Below are 17,788 nucleotides of genomic sequence, written 5' to 3'. Positions count from 1 at the left end.
GAGCACCTGTGTGGCAAACCTGCCTTTGTGAGGAACAATTTCTCTAATATTACGGGCCTTTATGTCACGGTTGCTGGTTTTTGTGTGAACGCTGAGGAAAGAATAACAGGATGTAGGAAAAAAACGGCGCTCTTCTCGGTGGTGGAATCAAGGGTAGAACGTTGGCATTTCCAGCTACAGCCGTTGGAACACGTCCGCTAACCAAACAGCTTGCACAGTATAATCATCGTGTGCAGCACGCCATTATCAGTTAGCTCAGTCTCCAGGCCAAATGTGCTGTCAGTCGGGACAAACTATGCAAACATTTTCTAAATAAACTGACCTCCATTCCAGAATCGGTCCTCCTTCTACACTTCCAACTCTATTTCTATCGTCTAACCCTTTTCAATTTATTACTGCATGCATTATTGTTTCTTTTTTGTCTCTTTCATATAGTCATTCCTACCATTTCAGGCTTGTCCACGAGAGACAATAGTCTCATTGTGACAATGTGTCACGGGTGTGTGTTGGACCACACAGGAACGCAAAACAGAGGAAAACCTGTGCAAGCTTCCTTCCCTCTACCGGCCCATATAATCACACCTCCAATCACCACCGGCTGACAGATCATCAGATTGCAGCTCAGACAGATGAAGTACTTCGGCGTCTCACATATACTTTAAGGCGTGCATACGTGTCTATATGTGCGTCTCAGATTGAGGTCCGTCTCATTAGGACCTGGATGCCAACACACAGACATCCTTTGTGAATTGTTTCCCGTTCTAAATAAGAAAAATTGAACCAAGAAATGTTTGTTGCTTTCCCCAAAATTCACACGGTGCGTTTAAGACATGAAGGAGCTTGATAACGTACAATAGTCAGAGGATTAGCTTGACTTGATGGATTTCTTCTTCATGTTCTTTCACATCCTAGTTCCAAACAAGCAGAATTTAAAAACTCTTAAAGTAGTTTAGTCCTATTCCGTCTGTGAGGATTGGGCACTCTGGTTTTTAGGTGATATTTATTGGTGTTTATGTTCTGTTCTGAGTGTCCGCCTGTCACGGACACATAAGTTTCAGGTTGACTCTCCACATTGTTTTCTGTTTATTGTCCTCAGCATGTATAAGTGTCTGTTTTTTTCACTCTTTTGTTGTTCCCCAATTATTTAAGTTTATATAAAGTTTTTTGTTACCCAGCCTGCTCTCCTGCATTTTGGGTTCTACACCACTAGTTCTTTGGGATCACTTTCGAACGCAAACTAAGGAAGCGACAAAGGAAAGCACGGACACAAACTCAGGGCAAAGTTTGACAGGCTACTTTCTGGGTCCAGATCAAGTCTAGACTTAGGGTATATTCAGTCTGAAAAGGTCTGTTGGTCCGGATTGAGTCCTTAACTATGCCCTTTGTCTTTTGTGAGACATTTATGAACCAAAGCTTGTAAACAAAACCATGTGACCAACGATCTCTTCACTCTTAGGCCAGGAATTACGAGGGCGGGGCAAAACAACAAGGGAAATAACATTGGAAGTCCTACACTTTGCTATCGCTGTCGGGATAGTTTACTTATTTAAACTTTATATTTCGCAGGCCAATTTTGAACGTCTGTATCAATGTCAAGTACAACACGTTTTACTTGTTACTTTGGTAAGGCGGAGGCATGCTGCAAGGTGGTTACTGAGGAGACAACAGCTAAGAAGGTACGCTGAAAGGGGATTGTTGGGAAAACAGTGTGAGAAGCAATGTGATTAACGTAAAAAGTGGTTTTAGTGAGCCTGCATTCATTTATAGGAGAACTGCGAAACAAACCCGCTTTCCCTTTAAGATCCAACCCGAAATCCCTGTACGGGTCAACCACCATGCAGGTGCATGTGACTCAGGCATTATAGAAACACATTTAAAGTGTATTCAAAACTTTAAAAAAACTGAAAGATGCATTTCTATGAAGGCAGTTAATAAAAAGCAAAACAAAAAGACATCTTAATAAAAATCTATTACATTAAAATGAAGGTAAATTGTTTAATCTTCTTTACTATTTCGAATTTCTTTTGTGTCTAATTTTTATGAATAAATATTTCTATGTAGTAATTGTTTGAGCTACAGATTTCTTTTAATGACAATTGAAAACGAGTATTGTTTTCATTATTTTTTCCAAATTTGTTGAAAGTCTGTTAATTCATTATTATTTCTAAACTTTGCTTAATTTTATTTTTACTTTTAATTTTACGTTTTGCAATTTTAAAATACAAACAAATAAAGATAAAAACACAATCAAGTAAAAAAATAAAATACACAAAAACAAAACAAACAAAGTTGAACAAGTGTCATTTTTTCCATAGAACAGATCTCTTCCATAATGTCTCTCCATTGATCCAGTCTTAGTGGTTCACTTTCAAGCCAATTTCTTGTTATGGTTTTTTTTGCAGACCATGATCATGACTTTAAAAAGATACTTGTCCTCTGTTTGAATTACTCTTGTTGGTAACAGTCCTAGGTATAGTGTCTGTGGGTCAGCGGGTATTTTATACCCTAATATTTCCTGCAAGGTTTTGATGATGCTTTGCCAGAAGGGAACAACTATACTGCATGTCCAGAAGATGTGTGAATGATTGGCGATCGCACTTCCACAGAGCCTCCAGTATTGTAGTGGAGTCCTCAGCTGTTTGCTCTTTAAATGAGGACTGATAAAGAACCTTGTTATATTTTTCCACCAGAATTCTCTCTATTGTCTGGAACTTGTTGAGGTGTGTCGTAGCAGACAGATTGAATACCAGTCCTCCTCTGACAAGTTAACCTGCAATTCTAACTCCCACTTCTGTTTTAAATACAACAAATCAAAACCATTACTTTTCAACAGACATTTTGGAAGCCATCTTTGAAGGCAGTTTCTTATAAGCCCCTGTCACCATTTCTATCACATCGCTGCCTTCCTGTGTAATTGAGCTTTTTATCTCATTCATTCATTTTCTTCCGTTTTATCCCCTTTGGGGTTACGGGGCTCCTGGAGCCTATCCCAGCCACTTATGGCGAAGGCAGGGAACACTCTGGATGGGTCGCCAGTCTGTCACACATATCACACACCTATGGACAATTTGGAGTGACCAATTAACCTATGAAGCATGTTTTTGGATGGTGGGAGGAAGCTGGAATCTCCAGAGAGAGAACCCACACATGGACGGGGAGAACATGCAAACTCCACACAGAAAGGTCCCCCATTGATGTTCTGTTTCAGGTCCCCCAGCCGGGACTTGAACCAGGTGCCTTCTTGCTGTGAGGCAAGAGCGCTAACCACTGCGCCACCGTGCAGCCCGAGCTTTTTATCTCTTCATTGTAAAAGTTTCTAAGTTGAAAATACCTAATAAGTCACTGTTTTCTAGTTCAAACTCTTCTTTGAGCTTTTCGAACGTTTTGAAAATGTTCCCATCTGTTAATGTTCATATGCAGTCAATCCTCTAACTCTCCATTTCTTAAATGTGTTGTCTAGCTGTCCGGCTTTGAATCCAGCAGAGTGTGAAGGCCATATAAGTAATTTGTGGTCGTTACCTATTTTGTATTTATTGACCACCTCCCACCAGGTTTTAATTACAAACTCCACTATTGGGTTCTGTTCTGTATTCACTACATGTTTTTTCTCCCCCAATCTTGCTTGTGGAGGGCAGGAACCATAGTCAAGCTCAATTTGTTTCCATTCAGAATAGTAATCTGTTGAACACCAATATATTATGCTTCTTAACTGGGCTGCCAGATAATTTTCTTGGAGACTTGGTAACGCTAATTCCCCCTTTGTTTTTTCCAACTGAAGTGTTTTCAGTCTTACTCTAGGTTTTTTCCCATTCCAGATAAATCTAATTAATTGTTTGTTCCATTTAACAAATTGTTCATCTGGAATATGTACCGGTAATGTGAGAAATAAATCCAACAGTTTGGGCAGCACATTCATTTTTACAACCTCTATTCTTGAGCTGAGATCCATGGTTAAGGTGGTCCATTTTGTTAAGTCCCTTCTTATTGTATCTGTACTGTAATTAATGTCTTTCAATGGGTTTAATTTTGTTGTCAAGTAAACTCCTAAGTATTTTATATTTTCTGAATCCAATTTCACTTTAAATTTTTGTCTGAGTGGTTCAGCTGGTTTGTAGTTTATGGCTAGTATTTTGAATCTTGGAGATATTTAAATTTATATCCTGATTTTCCTCCATAATCTTTTAGGATGTCCAAGAGTTTTGGAGATGCGGTATCTGGGTTCGGTAAATATACAATAATGTCATCTGCAAAAAGCCTTATTTTTTTTATTGACCTCGTTTATTACATGGATGGTGCGTTGTATGTTATCTTGTATCTGTCTTCCCTTTATGAAACCAGTCTGGTCCTCGTCAATCAGTTAAGGGAGGAATTGTTCAAGTCTATTGCTGATTATTGATGTAAATATTTTATAATCAACATTTAAAATAGAAGTTGGTCAATAGCTCTCACAGTACTCCTTATTTCTCCCTTCTTTTGGTAGAACCGATATGATTCCTTCTTTCCATGATGGGAGGCTTTTTTCAGTGTCCAATTGAAGGATTCTAAAAATAAAGGAGCGAGTTCCTCTTTGAATATTTTTTACCGTTCATTTGGATAACCATCTCCTCCAGGGGTTTTATTACTTTTCAATCTCCCTATTGCTTTGTCGAGTTCTTCTCTGGTAATAGTTGAGGTTAAAGTTTTTTTTTGAATGGTTTCAATAGATGGTAGATCTAAGTTGGCCAGAAAGTCTGTGGTTTCTTTTTCATTTACTGGTTCAGATTGGCTATACAGAGTTTTATAGTAATCAAGAAATGTTTTTTGAATTTTGTCTGGTTCATAATCTATGACATTGGTGTTTGGGTCTCTGATTTTGTGAATTAGATTTCTCATCTTCTGTGATCTTAGGCACTTTGCTAGAATTTTGGTTGCCTTGGGGCCTGATTTATAAAAGGTTTGCTTTGTGAACCTTAATTTCTTTTTAATTTCTTCTACTGTTAAGTCTGATAGTTTGTTTTTAATCTCTTTAATATATTTTGTCAGCTCTTCACTTCTGTCCCAATGTTGCTGCTTCCCGAGGCTCCTGAGTTTCTGTTCTAATTTAGTTTGTGTTAACCGTTTTTTGTTTATTTAAATGGGACATCTTAGATATAATGTTCCCCCTCATAACAGCTTTAACAGTATCCAAAATTATTGTTGGTTCTATTTGGTCATCCTTATTGAACAAAATACACTCCTTAATTTCTTTTTTTATTTCTTGCACTACATTTTCATTATTTAGGATGCCAACATTCATTTTCCACAATGTTGTTCTTTGTTGGTTATCCAGATGAATAGTTAGGTATATGAAATTATGGTCAGATATATCCGCTGTTCCTATATTACAGTTCAATATTCAGTATCTGTCTATTTTATTCACTAAGAAGTTTCTTGAGTGCACTTTATGAGCAGCTGAGTAGTGAGTGTAATCATTCTCTGATGGATGTAGTTCCCTCCACACATCACACAGTCCAGTTTCTTTTATAAAAATGTTGAGATCTCTTGATTTAATGCTCTTATTCTTCTTAAGGCTTGTTGTGTCATTTGAATTGTCTAGAATTGTGTTCCAATCTCCTCCACAAATCAAAATTCCTTCACTCAGAGTAGTAACTTTGTCAAATAATAATTTAAAGAATTTCTGATTCCCTTTGGGGGGGCGTACACATTGACTAGTGTAACCAGGTTATTGTTGATCTTTCCTTTAACAATGACATATCTCCCATCCTTGTCAGTATCCTGTTGAACCTTCTCAAAGTTGACTGTATTTGATATTAACATGAGTACACCTCTCCTTCTGCTGTTCACCTCCTGTTAGGAAGGGGCCCTAAAAAGGGTTTGGAGAGCGACAAAATCGCTCCCGTCCACATTGTCCAGCGTACACGTCCTCACGTCTGCTTCTGGTGCCGCTCCTATATTACAATGAATCGAAGAGGCCGGCCTTTTGGCGATTCCGGGATGAATCAGTTTCCGTCGTCCTTTCGAATTCCTTCAGCTTTTCTTTCGTTCTTTGTGACGTGGAGGGTCTGTTGTCCTGCTGGCGTCGAGTCTGCTGCTGCCAGCCGAAGATCTCCTGCAGGCGAAGCTCCGCCGTGTTGTCCTCCGTTGTCGTTCCCTGTAGTTCCACTTCAATCCCCCGTTTGCGCAGCACACTTAAAATAAAAGTCTGCTGGCAGAGAGAGCTCCTTTCTGAGGAAGTGTGATGAACTGAAGCATAGACTGTCCCTCCACTCTCTCTTCCTCTCCAAACAGTCTGATGTTGTTTCTTCTGGATCTAGATTCTAGATCCATCAGCTTAGACTGCATGGTTCTTTGTTGTCTAATGCACTGAGTGAGCGCGTGGGTTAACTCCACCGTCATGTCCTCAACGCGTCTCCGCCTCGTCAAGTCTCTCTGATATGCTGTGCATTTCTTCGATCAGACTGTCGCGTTTACTTCTCATCTCTTGACGTGAAGCATTAACATCCTTTCTTATTCCCTCTTTGTCCTCTTTCTTTTCAGTCTTAAGTGACTCGATGGCTTTCAACAGATCCCTCGGAGTTATGTTAGCTCTGGCGTTAGCTTGCTCAGCTAAGTTATTAGCTTTTGCCGTCGAGTTGTTTTTATCCTGCGATCTTGGCATTCTTTCATTTTATCGGCCTCTTCAGTTATTATCCCCTCACCTATTGGTGCATTAGAGTTTCTAAGTAGTTGTAACTTACTAACTTTAATGGCGTTATTCTGAAGTTTTTGCAGAGCGGATGCCGGACGCGTCTTGTCCCCTACGTCATTACACCGGAGTATTTGCTTAATTTTTTTAATTAAAAATAAAATCAAGGAAGCACAAAAAAGAAGCATTTCAAAGGCACTGCCATGTTGTAGCATTTTCAAAGGGGTCCTTTTCCCCAGTTTAGTTATTTACAAAACAGAAGAAAAAGCAGAGGTGTATAAGACTAGAGTGTAAGTCATCCAACCCATAATTACAGGATAAAAATTTTTTACAACTGAACTTTTTGTGGTAACTTCACTTACTTTTATGATAAATTACGAAGAATTAAGATAAAAAATTAACAATTTAATCTAATTTCTTCTTTAACAGACATCGGCCCCTCCCACACCTCAAAGCCCTCACTGCAAATACATTTGCAGTAACTTATGGAATATATATGAACAAATTGGATAATTCCAATTTGTTCAGCAAAAATGCACTGCTACAGATTGTTTAGATTTCAACGCATGTCTTTTTAGGTTAAAAGGCTGTCAATCATTGCATACGACAGTGTCGACTGTTACTGGTGGGAAGCCTCAGGCTCAAACCAACAAAAACCTCTCCCAGTTTGGCACCGGGGCCATATGAAGGTCCTTCAGTGTTTCAACGCCCCACAGAATCCCTAACATCATACCATTATATTGTATAACGAGCACAATGTCTTTAGTTTTTAAATGAGTTATGCTAGGCGCCAATTTATACGTGGTATGTTCAGGTGTGTGTGTGTTTGTGCTCATGGAAGTGTGTCAGCCGTGTGACCATAAATCATACGATGCACTGGGATGTGTTATAGCTGAAAAAACAACAGTTCATCATGTACCTATACTGAGCGGCTTTAGAAAAAGGGTTTAATTCGGAAATAAAAACTCTCTCCCTAAGTCTGGATTAGATTTAATTAGAACAGTGCTGGTTTAAAATCAGTATTATTGTTAAAACTTGTAAAAATATCTTAGAGGACAAGGTGAATTCCATTTCTGAGAAAGCAACCACAGGAGAAGCACTTTAAACTTAAACATAACATGCAATTTAACTGCCATCGCAGCACGGGCTTTTGCAGGAGTGGAGTTTCTCCTTATATAGACAAGGCAGCAACCTATTATTCTTACTGGGTTTACAACTGCTTCACTCCAAACTCAGGACAAGCAGAGTCTGTAAAGCGCTGTGTGTGTGTGCTCCGTATCCAGCAGTGTAGACGAGAGGTTTTGTAGCTGCATGATGTCGACTGTCCATCTAATATATATAAGAAGTTGAGAAAAAAACAGACCATATTTTGCGTCATTACTTAGCACACTTTTGTTGTTGTTGGGGTTTTTTTTTTTGATTGGGGGCAGATATACAGCCCACCCACCGAGACAAGCATGTGTTCAAGTGGCAACAAAACTGTGAAAGAGATGCGGACCGTGATTCACAGAAACCCCTGAGGTGTATTTTGTTCTGCAACCTAAAACATTCGTGAAGCAGCGGCGAGAAGGGGATTACAACTCTTCATGTGTCTGCTTGTATTTGATCTGCGTCCGTCACGCGGCGTGCAATAAATAATTGAACCTCTTTGTTTGCATTTATGACTTAACCCATTTCTTTTTTTGTCTTTGTAAGTGGAACAATAACTCCAGGATGGATGGAGGAAAGTTTGTAGGAGGATTTCCAGTTTGGGGATTTTTCCTCAGCATAAATTGAGGCCATTTTTTATACCTTTCGGCTATGCATGAGCTTCAGCATTATGCATGTATCCATATCTCTATTCTTATCAAGGAACACACGAGCCCATTTATCATCCTTTGGTCTGGCACTAACTCAAACCTCTCATTAACTCATACAAACCGCTTCACTTTGGGTTTCCAAGTCCCTGTCTTTACCCTCCATTTTAAGCCGTTCCTTCCTGCTGTTGTTTACTCAATTCAGTAAATGCAGCGTTTGTGTTTTTGGAAGCAACGACCATCTCTGCATCCGTGCAAGCAGGTTCTCATCCAGATAAGACATCTTAAACTAACAGAGGAGTCTCGAAGCAGGTGAACGTGTCAGCAGAAACAGAGCATGAAGCCGATGAACAGATTACATGCATTTGCATACGCATGCATGCAATGGTGGATGCACGCCCACACGCAGCAGGTAACATCAGACTGAACAGAACTGGGGTAAAACAAAGACCTACACAGGTCTATGTCATCATAAAAGTTGTGCTCATTTTGAAAAAACTTGCAAAGTAACGAGTCGGTTCTTGTAAATCTGCAAAATACTTGGTTTTGCTGAGGTCTAAAAACCTCTTTGCAATAGAAGGATTTTAATAAAAAAGTTTAGGAAAAAGTTGAGACTTGTGTGGATTTTTCATGCAGTTCATTCATTACTTTTAGGCTGTCCTTATAGTCCTCATACAAGTACGAGAAGACAATTTACTAGTCACTAGTCAACTTCTACTCATTACGAATAGAAACAGTGAAGAGTTAGGTGCATCAGGTTTTACCGTTATGACACCTACGGGCACGAAAACTTGAAATAGGATATTTGTAAAGGAAGAACAGCACAATAGATTGAAATACGGTAAAGGGAAATTTACCCAATACAGAACATGGCTTTGGACCAATACTTGAAAGTGCATTAAAAACCTCTCCGTAAATACCTAACCGGGCAACCAACGCAGCCACTATACAGGGGCCACTGTGCCTTACGAGGCTAGCTGAAACTGGCTATCGTGAATAATTCTACAGATTTTAAGACATAAACAAAACACTAGATCGGGGTGTCGGGTTCTAGGCCTTAATGGCTAGAATCCCACAGATTTTTTTAGAAACCTGGTACTACTTACCTCTCTTTATAGCTGGATAAGGTGTGTTTTGCCAAATAGAAGCTACAATGGCAAGTTATTTGGAAAATATGTAGGACACTGGCCCTTTGAGGCCAGTGCCATAGATCTTCTATCTATCCATCCATCAATTTTATGAATCTACTGTATCTATTAGGTACCGGGGGGCCAGGGCGGCTTTTATTTGTTCTGTTTCACTTCCGGTTTTATTTTGACACATCCAGTTACTGGTACCTTATTTCACTTGTTGTCTTCACATTCATTGATTGTTCGCACCTGGTTACGCACCTGTTTCCCATTCACTTTTGTGTATATATTATCTGTGTTCCCGGTACATGTCACCGGATCGTTTTGGTTTACTTGCTTCTAGTTCGAGTCATTTACGATTAAATCCTTGTTACCTTACCTTCTGGCGTCCTGCGCTTGTGTCCACCCACCCAGCCTGACAGTATCCCTTTTGGGGTCACAGGTTTGCTGCCTGTCCCACCTACTGGTCAGGATCTGACCAGGTCGTCAGTCTGTTGTAGAGCCACACACTCACACACACATTCACATCTAGGGACAATATAGAGGCACCAATTGACCTGTGAAGCATGTTTTTGGACTATGGGAGGAAGTTCCTGGAGAAAAACAATAACATGCAAACTCTAAACAGAAAAGTCCCAGCCAGGAATCCAACCAGCCTTCTTGCTGTGAGGCAAAAACACTAACCACTACACTACCATGCAACAATGTATTATAGATTTTTGTTCAGGAAATGGAAATGTTCCACGATCAGGACATTTTATTTAAAGTAGATGATCATTTTTTGTTGGAGCTCCTTTTTAAAAAAAACAAAAAAAAACTATAGTTGTTCTTTTGCAAATTAACTAAAAAAGAAGAGCAGAAGTTCTTTAACCTTCTCTGAACTAACTTTCATCACGTTGTCACACATGATTAGACACATGCCTACCTGTAGGGCTGCATGATGTCATTCCACTTTAGAGCATGGGGTATATGTTGGGTCTTGTGGACTCACGGATACAAAGCCTAAGGCCATTCTAAACACAGACAGAACACACTGACAGGACAGTCAATCTGCTTGGTAGATCAGTGTGTGTTTTAAGTGCGTTGAAAGGTCTCATTTGTTGTGTGCCAGTGCAGATTTATGTAAGCTTCCAGCATTGATGTGTTGACTCGATGATGTGTGACTGTTTGTCTGATTCCGTCACTCTGCTCATCGCGGCTGAACAATCGAGGAAATCCTCACTCAACACCCCCAGGCGAGTAAACATCACTCTAAGCCATAATGACTACTGTCTTGTTTGCCGACCAACCAGGCAGCAGGAATCTCTTCAGTTAGCGTCTCCGCCGGGCTAGAAAGGTTCTTAACAATATTCCATTGTCCGGTCGCTGTGTGAGCACATCAGGCGAACAGAGCTGCGGGTGTTAATGATAGATTGTAGTATAATAGAGGTATTATTGCTAAAGAAAGTCTGAATAATTCTTTCCTTGAGGAAAGGTGAACTCCACCACCAGTGCAACCGCAGATCACGATTCTTAGCTCATTTCTGGTGCAGCTGTCTGGCTCAACTTGTCAAACAGTCTCAGTTGTTCACGGTTTCTAACAGGCCTTAAGGTTTTCACCATGTGCAGAGGATTTTGCATATTTGATCTTGAGAAACCAAAACATTCAAGAGTTATTTTCCCTTTTTTCTTGTTCCGGCACAATGAAAACGTCGAGGCTTCCATGACGTAAGAACCAGCAGGTTTCCGAGCTCCCACATCTCCGTCGTTCTAAAATTTATGTAGCGGGTCTGTACTGTGTGTTCTGCGATTTTCTCTAAGAAGTAGAGAGGGTCTCTTTGGGGCACACGAGCCTCGAGACGGGGCTGACTTCAAAAGAAGAGCTTTGAAGTTCTGGTCCATATGGGATGCTGGGTTTCATTTTGGTGTATTAACTCCACAGCAAACTGTCAGATTAGTTCAGGAAGCACTGGACTTTGATGAGCTCCCTGGATCTACCATGCAGCAGTCATAAAGGTCTTGTTCTGGGCCAGAAATAAGAACAGGCTGTCATTGCTGCAGAATCATTGACTTTGACTTAATGCAATTTAACTGGAGGAGTTGACTTCGCAGAACCAAGAAGAAAATCTCTAGAGGAGCTCTGACTTCTATCAGGCATAAATGCTACAGAAAAATAGCTACAAATATTGGTTCTAGGAAAGAAAACAGGGAAAATACAGCTGACAGCTTAATAACTTGTAATTTTATTTTCAGAAGGGGAGCAGTTTTACATCTGTATCATCATTTATGGCTCAAAAGAAACCTTTTTCGAAAATTTCTTGGGCCACAAGCTCATGAATGTATTTTTTGTCGTTTTCTGCATCAAGATAAAAAACCATCAGCCAGTCATCTCTTCACCTTCTCACAAAATGATTTTGACTTTTCCTTATTTATGCGTTCAGGTTTTAACACTAAATTGGACAACATTTTCTGCCCCTTACAGGTGGCGAACAATGATTGAACCAGTGCAGGGAATGCAGTTGGACTAGATGGTACACTAAGGTTGTAGACCACCCCTCAACGAAAGCGTAAAGCGAAAATGTCCATGCTGTGAGTGCCACGTTTTGGTGAACAATTATGCACATGCAAAATAAGGCTAAAGTAGGTAAAAAGAATGAACATCGTAAGGATTTCTCATTCTTTCAACCTACAGGAATCCTAACAACTGCGCAAAGAGCCCATAAGTGCGTGTCTACTAATATTAACCTAAAAAATATTTTACAATACACTTTGTTTGAATAATTCCAAATACATGTGTGAACTTGATTGCGGTGAAACAATCAAACCTCTTTTAATTACAACCAATAAGTATTACATTGTGTAATGTACTGTCATGTTTTAATTACAATCAATAAAGTACTGATTTTCTTTACTTGATCTGCAATGTGTAGCAATAATTACTGGTTTAATGTGATAATGTGTTCTAATGATAACCAATGATTATTACATAACTGTTACCGTTACTGTTTACTGAATCATGAATGAATGTTTTCTGAAGATAATCAGTCATTACTGGGCACTGGATTTTGTTACTTGAAAAGAATCTATCTGATCAGAACCGGATTACAAAACCTGTAAAACTATGAAATGAATTAACTCAGTAGGGCTGGGATTGTATAAGCTTGCTTATCCCGCTACTTTTCAAGCAATAAATCAAGCTCTACTTGACTTTAGTTAATGAAGACTATATTTAATTAATCAAATGTGATCTGTCTTTTCTGTTTTTTTTTTATCTATCATCATTTCTGTGATGAGTTTGACAAATCTGTAAATTCTTTTTTGCATTGACTATAATGCTTGGAACAAACCAACCAATCAACCGACCGACTGACCAATCAACTGACCAATCAACTTACCACACAATGGTCTGTTCCATTTTCATGAGGAGGCTAAACAAGCTTTAAGGGAAGACACACCTGCGCTCCCCTTAAGATGCGGCCGTTCCTCTGTCTTCATACTGTCTTTGAACCGCACCAAGGTGTACTTGCAAGTGACTCAACACCCTTGTCTTCAGGTGTATCAGAGTTTGCCTGTTTGGGCGGTCTTTCACAAGTAAACTACACAAGACCAGAAATGTCCTGCATGAAAGCACCTTAAAGGTGAGGTTTAATGAATTGCTTCCTTTTCCTAAACTAAATGATGTAAAAATGAAAATGAAAAATCCTTTGTAATGTCAAATGTGGCCCAAATGTTAAAATTTCAAATGAAGCTTCTGATAGTATAAACTCCAAATCTAGACCTGCATCTGTTATTGGAACAAATGGCCATACTTCTGATTAACTTCCACTTAAAATTTCCAAATGTTCCTACCAAGCACACTTAGACTACTTAAGAGGGATAATTCTTTCTAAACAGTTTTTCCCCGCTTTATACTTCACTGCAACTTGCCAAAAAAAGTCAGTTTAAGTGTTTAAATACTGAAGCAAGACATGAACTTTTATTTTGATATTCATAAAGGCTTGTTAGTACATGGTGTGTTTCGGGACCCTCCCCACGTCAGTCGTGGCGCTTCCTGACAATCAAAGCTTCAAATTAGCAGCGGCAGATCTCCACTAATCGACATGTGAGCCAGTGACACTCTATTAAAAAATAAGCCCAAGAGTCAATTGAGCTGCGTTTTACCCCCACAAAACCACAAAATATAAAACAGGACTTTAACGAGAAGCACATGGAGGCGAGGCGAGGAGCTTCAGCTGGCTCCGGATGGCGTTCTCTCCTCATTCATACTTACACCACATCATAATCAAATCCCTGCTGAAAGTAACAAAGCCTGTCTCCAAAGCAATTCCACACTTGCTTACAAAGCAAATGTTGAAACTGGCTCCGGGACAACGCAGAGCAGTAGGCCTTAGCATGACACAGCGTTTTCTTGACTTCATTAAATTATATTCCTTTAGTAAAATGTTCATTTTATTTGTAACTAATGAGCTGTTCTGTGACAGCCTTGACTGTTTGCACCCCCAAGTCGATAGAAATGAGTGTTGTTGATTGTCAGCAAGAGCGCACGTGCACACAAAATAACTGCACAACATGCAACAATCTACTCAGTCACATTCATCACCCCTCTGTGTTTAACTGTATGTTCTTTTACAATCTTTAGAGGCTAATATATGAAATGAAATGCCTTTGTTAATCGATGCAGCAGCCTTAATGAAAGCCTCATCTGATGCAGAAAGGGATTCAGGCCATTCTCCACAGGTGCAGTCCCTTCTGGAGCGAGTGCGGCGGTCATCACAGCCAGGAAATCATTTTAAGCCACGGGCCTCGCACAGAGGAAGGAGAGATTGCTGTATCTCACTCAAGAACTGACTTGGAACAATTGGAGTGTTTGATATGACAGGTGGACTGGGACACCCAGTGGAGTCGTATGTCCACCTCTCACCCAGAAGGTCTGCCAAAGATGGTGAGCTTCAGAGTCCAGAGGGACTCCAGCAAAAAGGGAATGCCTTTCCAGATGCAAGAAAATACCATTTTCACAGCCTCATCAAACCCTGTAATTTATTCAGGGTTTTAATATTAAGATTTTAATACCAAATCTTTCGCCGGGCGCTCAAAATAACTTCTTTGAACTACCGTAACTCTTCAATCTCGTACTTAATTAACCTAATTTACAACCATAATCGACTTTGCTACCGTAATCCACTCTACTACCATAATCCCCTCTTCTACACGATCTACTTTACTACCTTTACATGTTGAACTACAGTAATCTAATTTACTTGTAATCCACTACAGACCTTGCATCCTCTTTTCCTAGATCACATGAAAAATCTGATAACTGAAGGAATCATTGTCTTTTGATCTGACCTACATCGGTTGTTATGAATTTAGGAGCACTTTATCTTTCTGTTACGGTCTGCTAATTCCACCAAGCAGAATTCCACCTCATTCTGATAATAAAACAAGTAATTTCTATACTGAAGAAGATAAACAAGGGCGTTTCAAGTTAAGAAAATGACTTTTATTGATAGTTGTACTTGTGTATGAAGGTGTTTTGGAGAAGAAAGGAGAAAAGTGACTTCAAAAAACCAAAATGAAAATTCTACCCAATGTTTGAAACATTGGCTAGAATGTTTCAAACAAAAACTCCATCAGGAAAGCAAGGAAAAACATAAAAATCATTACATGCAAGTGATATAATAATTCTTAACTAAAGCCATTCAATTTAAGGGAACCAGGTATTAAAAACAAAACAACCGTAGTAATTACAACTAAAGGAGGTAGAGCGTTTAGCCACCAAGCCCCTGTTTTATGGAATAAGCTCCCAGCTCATGTTAGAGAGGCCGACACAGTTTCTACATTCAAAGTTAGACTGAAAACATTCCTCTTTGGACAGGATTATTGTGAGACAAGTTAGTATTCCGAGATTATTTAACTTAATGTTAATGTGTTTAAATGAAACTTAATAACAATAACTATTTGTTTTTAGGCTGCTAGAAGTTGAAGCTGGGGTAACTATGGTGCACTGGGGTTCTGTCCTCTTTTCTCATCTACTTCTACCCTCTCTTCTCTATTCTTGATCATTATTCATCATTTAGTCCCCTCTGTTTGGTGCAGTGCGATTCATGTATTGTTCCTCTTTTCCCTCTTCCTTTCGGCGGGAGTGGGAGTGCTTCCAGATTGCAGTTGGCTAATCCGTGCTCTGTACCTGACCGAGTACCTCGTCTCTGCTGCTGCTCCTACACCTGGCTGTGGATCCTGTCTCCAGCTCGACTCGCGCCCCCGACTGTCCCCCCCAACTCCATCTGGATGAAGCTCGTCTGCTGGACTTTAAATATGTAGTTGTAGAGTATAAGTTAATTCTTCTCTAAGAGTTCTGGTAAATCGCCTGTCCGTCCTGGGGGAGGATCCCTCCTTCATGTGGGCACCCCTGAGGTTTCTTCGATTTTTCCGGAATCCGTTTTTTTAGGAGTTTTTCCTTACCGTGAAGGGGGGTCTAAGGGCAGGGATGCCAGTTTAGTTTAGCCTGTTTGTTAGTTCAATTTAGTATTTTCCTATTGAATTCTATGCATTCATTTTGATTTTTTGTTTAACTTTTTCAATTACCGATATGAAGCACATCGAGACAACTGTTGTTGTGAATTTGGGCCATACATATAAAATATTGAACTGAATTGAATATAATTAAAGCTGGATTTATTGAGAAAAGACGACTCTAATTAAGATAACTACACAACAGAGCACAAAAAAAAAAATCAATATTACTGTCATGGTACCTCTGTCAGTCTCTCCTCCCCACTCTGCTCTGCTTTCCTGATTGGACCCAGCTGTGGATGCTCACCTCATCATCCACCTGCCTTCATAAGGAGATCCAGTCCCAGCATTCATCGCCAGTTCGTTGCCCCTTATGGTGCTTAGCCTGGTCTCTGTATCAAGTATCTACGCTGTTGTTCCCTGATTCTCTATTAACCAAGCTTCTTTGCCTCATCTACAGGACAAATCACCAAGAGCTGTCCACCTGGGTCCTTTCCTGTAGGTGCAATCTTAACCTCCAGCCACACCACGACATCAGCCAAACCAAGAATTCCAAGCCACGCCAAGATATCGAGCTACGCCACAACTCCAAGCCAGAACTCCCGGTCGTCACCCCATACTCATCACCCAGTCGGACAATCATCATATCACTCACCCTCGGATCCGCGTCCAGGAAAATAAATCCATTTAAATTCCATCTGGGTCTTTCCCGCCAAGCGAACATGACAATTACCAACAACCGAAAGAACAATTCCAAAGAAACTACATATCAATTCTCACAGTAACCCCTCCTAAAAACTACCACAAATACCAGGTGTCCCCAAAAACAAACTAATGGGATGAGAATGAAAAAAACAACTGGGACTGAATCAATGTTGGGTATAATTGGTCCAGACGGAGTGAAAATGCAGCGCTGAAACAGCTTCTATTAAAACAGGCAGACAGGATAAGTTGGATGGTAACGTGGACATAGAGTAAGTAACCTGATGTGGGCTGCAGTGGCAGCTGAGAACTGGGACTCCACTGCTGTGTTGTGGAGGACACAAAAGCTGAAAACTAAAGACTACAAAATGACTTTGCAAAATGTAATTGTGACATAATAAACAGGCGAACAAAGACAAAGCCATGGGCTTCAAAATGCAACTGTTGTTAATTAAAGCAGCAGGAAGCAGCTGGGTGTATTGAATCTTTGCATATTCATAAATTCTGCCATCACGAAAAACTTTTCAATGACTCCAACAATCCCATTTTTTGGAATATTTTATCTGTCTCACATTGTTGTGGAGATATTTTTCACCAATTTCTTTTTTTCCAACACAACTTAGGTTCATTGGGGTTGTTTGGCACTGCCTCTGGCACAGCTTGCTTAAAGTCCCACCACAGCTTTTCAGCTGGAACGAGGTCGGAACTGTTTGTGAAGCATTTTCTTCTCAGAGATTGTGATGTAGTTTTCGTCTTGTTCAGTCTTGTAATCTTTGTCCAAACTTAAGAGGTTAAAAAAAAAAAAGTCTTCAATGAGACTGCGGAAAATTCCAGTAAACTAAACACTTCAGGGTTGACTTGTTAATTTGTTTACAACACAAAAACATATCACTTCTTCAACATATTCTGTTGTTCCGTATACGTTCTTTTTTTGTTTACAAAATATATCTCCACTTACTACAGATTTCTACATTAGGGTTGTATCTTAAAGACTTTATCATTTA

General features: G+C 39.8%; 1 long non-coding RNA gene across 1 annotated transcript in view; it reads right to left on the bottom strand.

Moving 5' to 3' along the window:
- Positions 1–11,267: 11,267 nt before the first annotated feature.
- LOC111949229 (uncharacterized) overlaps positions 11,268–17,788 on the bottom strand; it is a 170,050-nt gene continuing 163,529 nt past the window's right edge. Inside the window, exon 10 of the long non-coding RNA XR_002875247.2 lies at positions 11,268–17,566. This is a non-coding gene — a long non-coding RNA (uncharacterized LOC111949229). The remainder of the gene's footprint in view (positions 17,567–17,788) is intronic.

The sequence above is a fragment of the Oryzias latipes genome, chromosome 2 (assembly GCF_053564925.1).
Source record: "Oryzias latipes strain Hd-rR chromosome 2, Olatipes_Hd-rR_3.1".
NCBI lineage: Eukaryota > Metazoa > Chordata > Actinopteri > Beloniformes > Adrianichthyidae > Oryzias > Oryzias latipes.
This window is presented reverse-complemented; position numbering and strand designations above follow the sequence as displayed.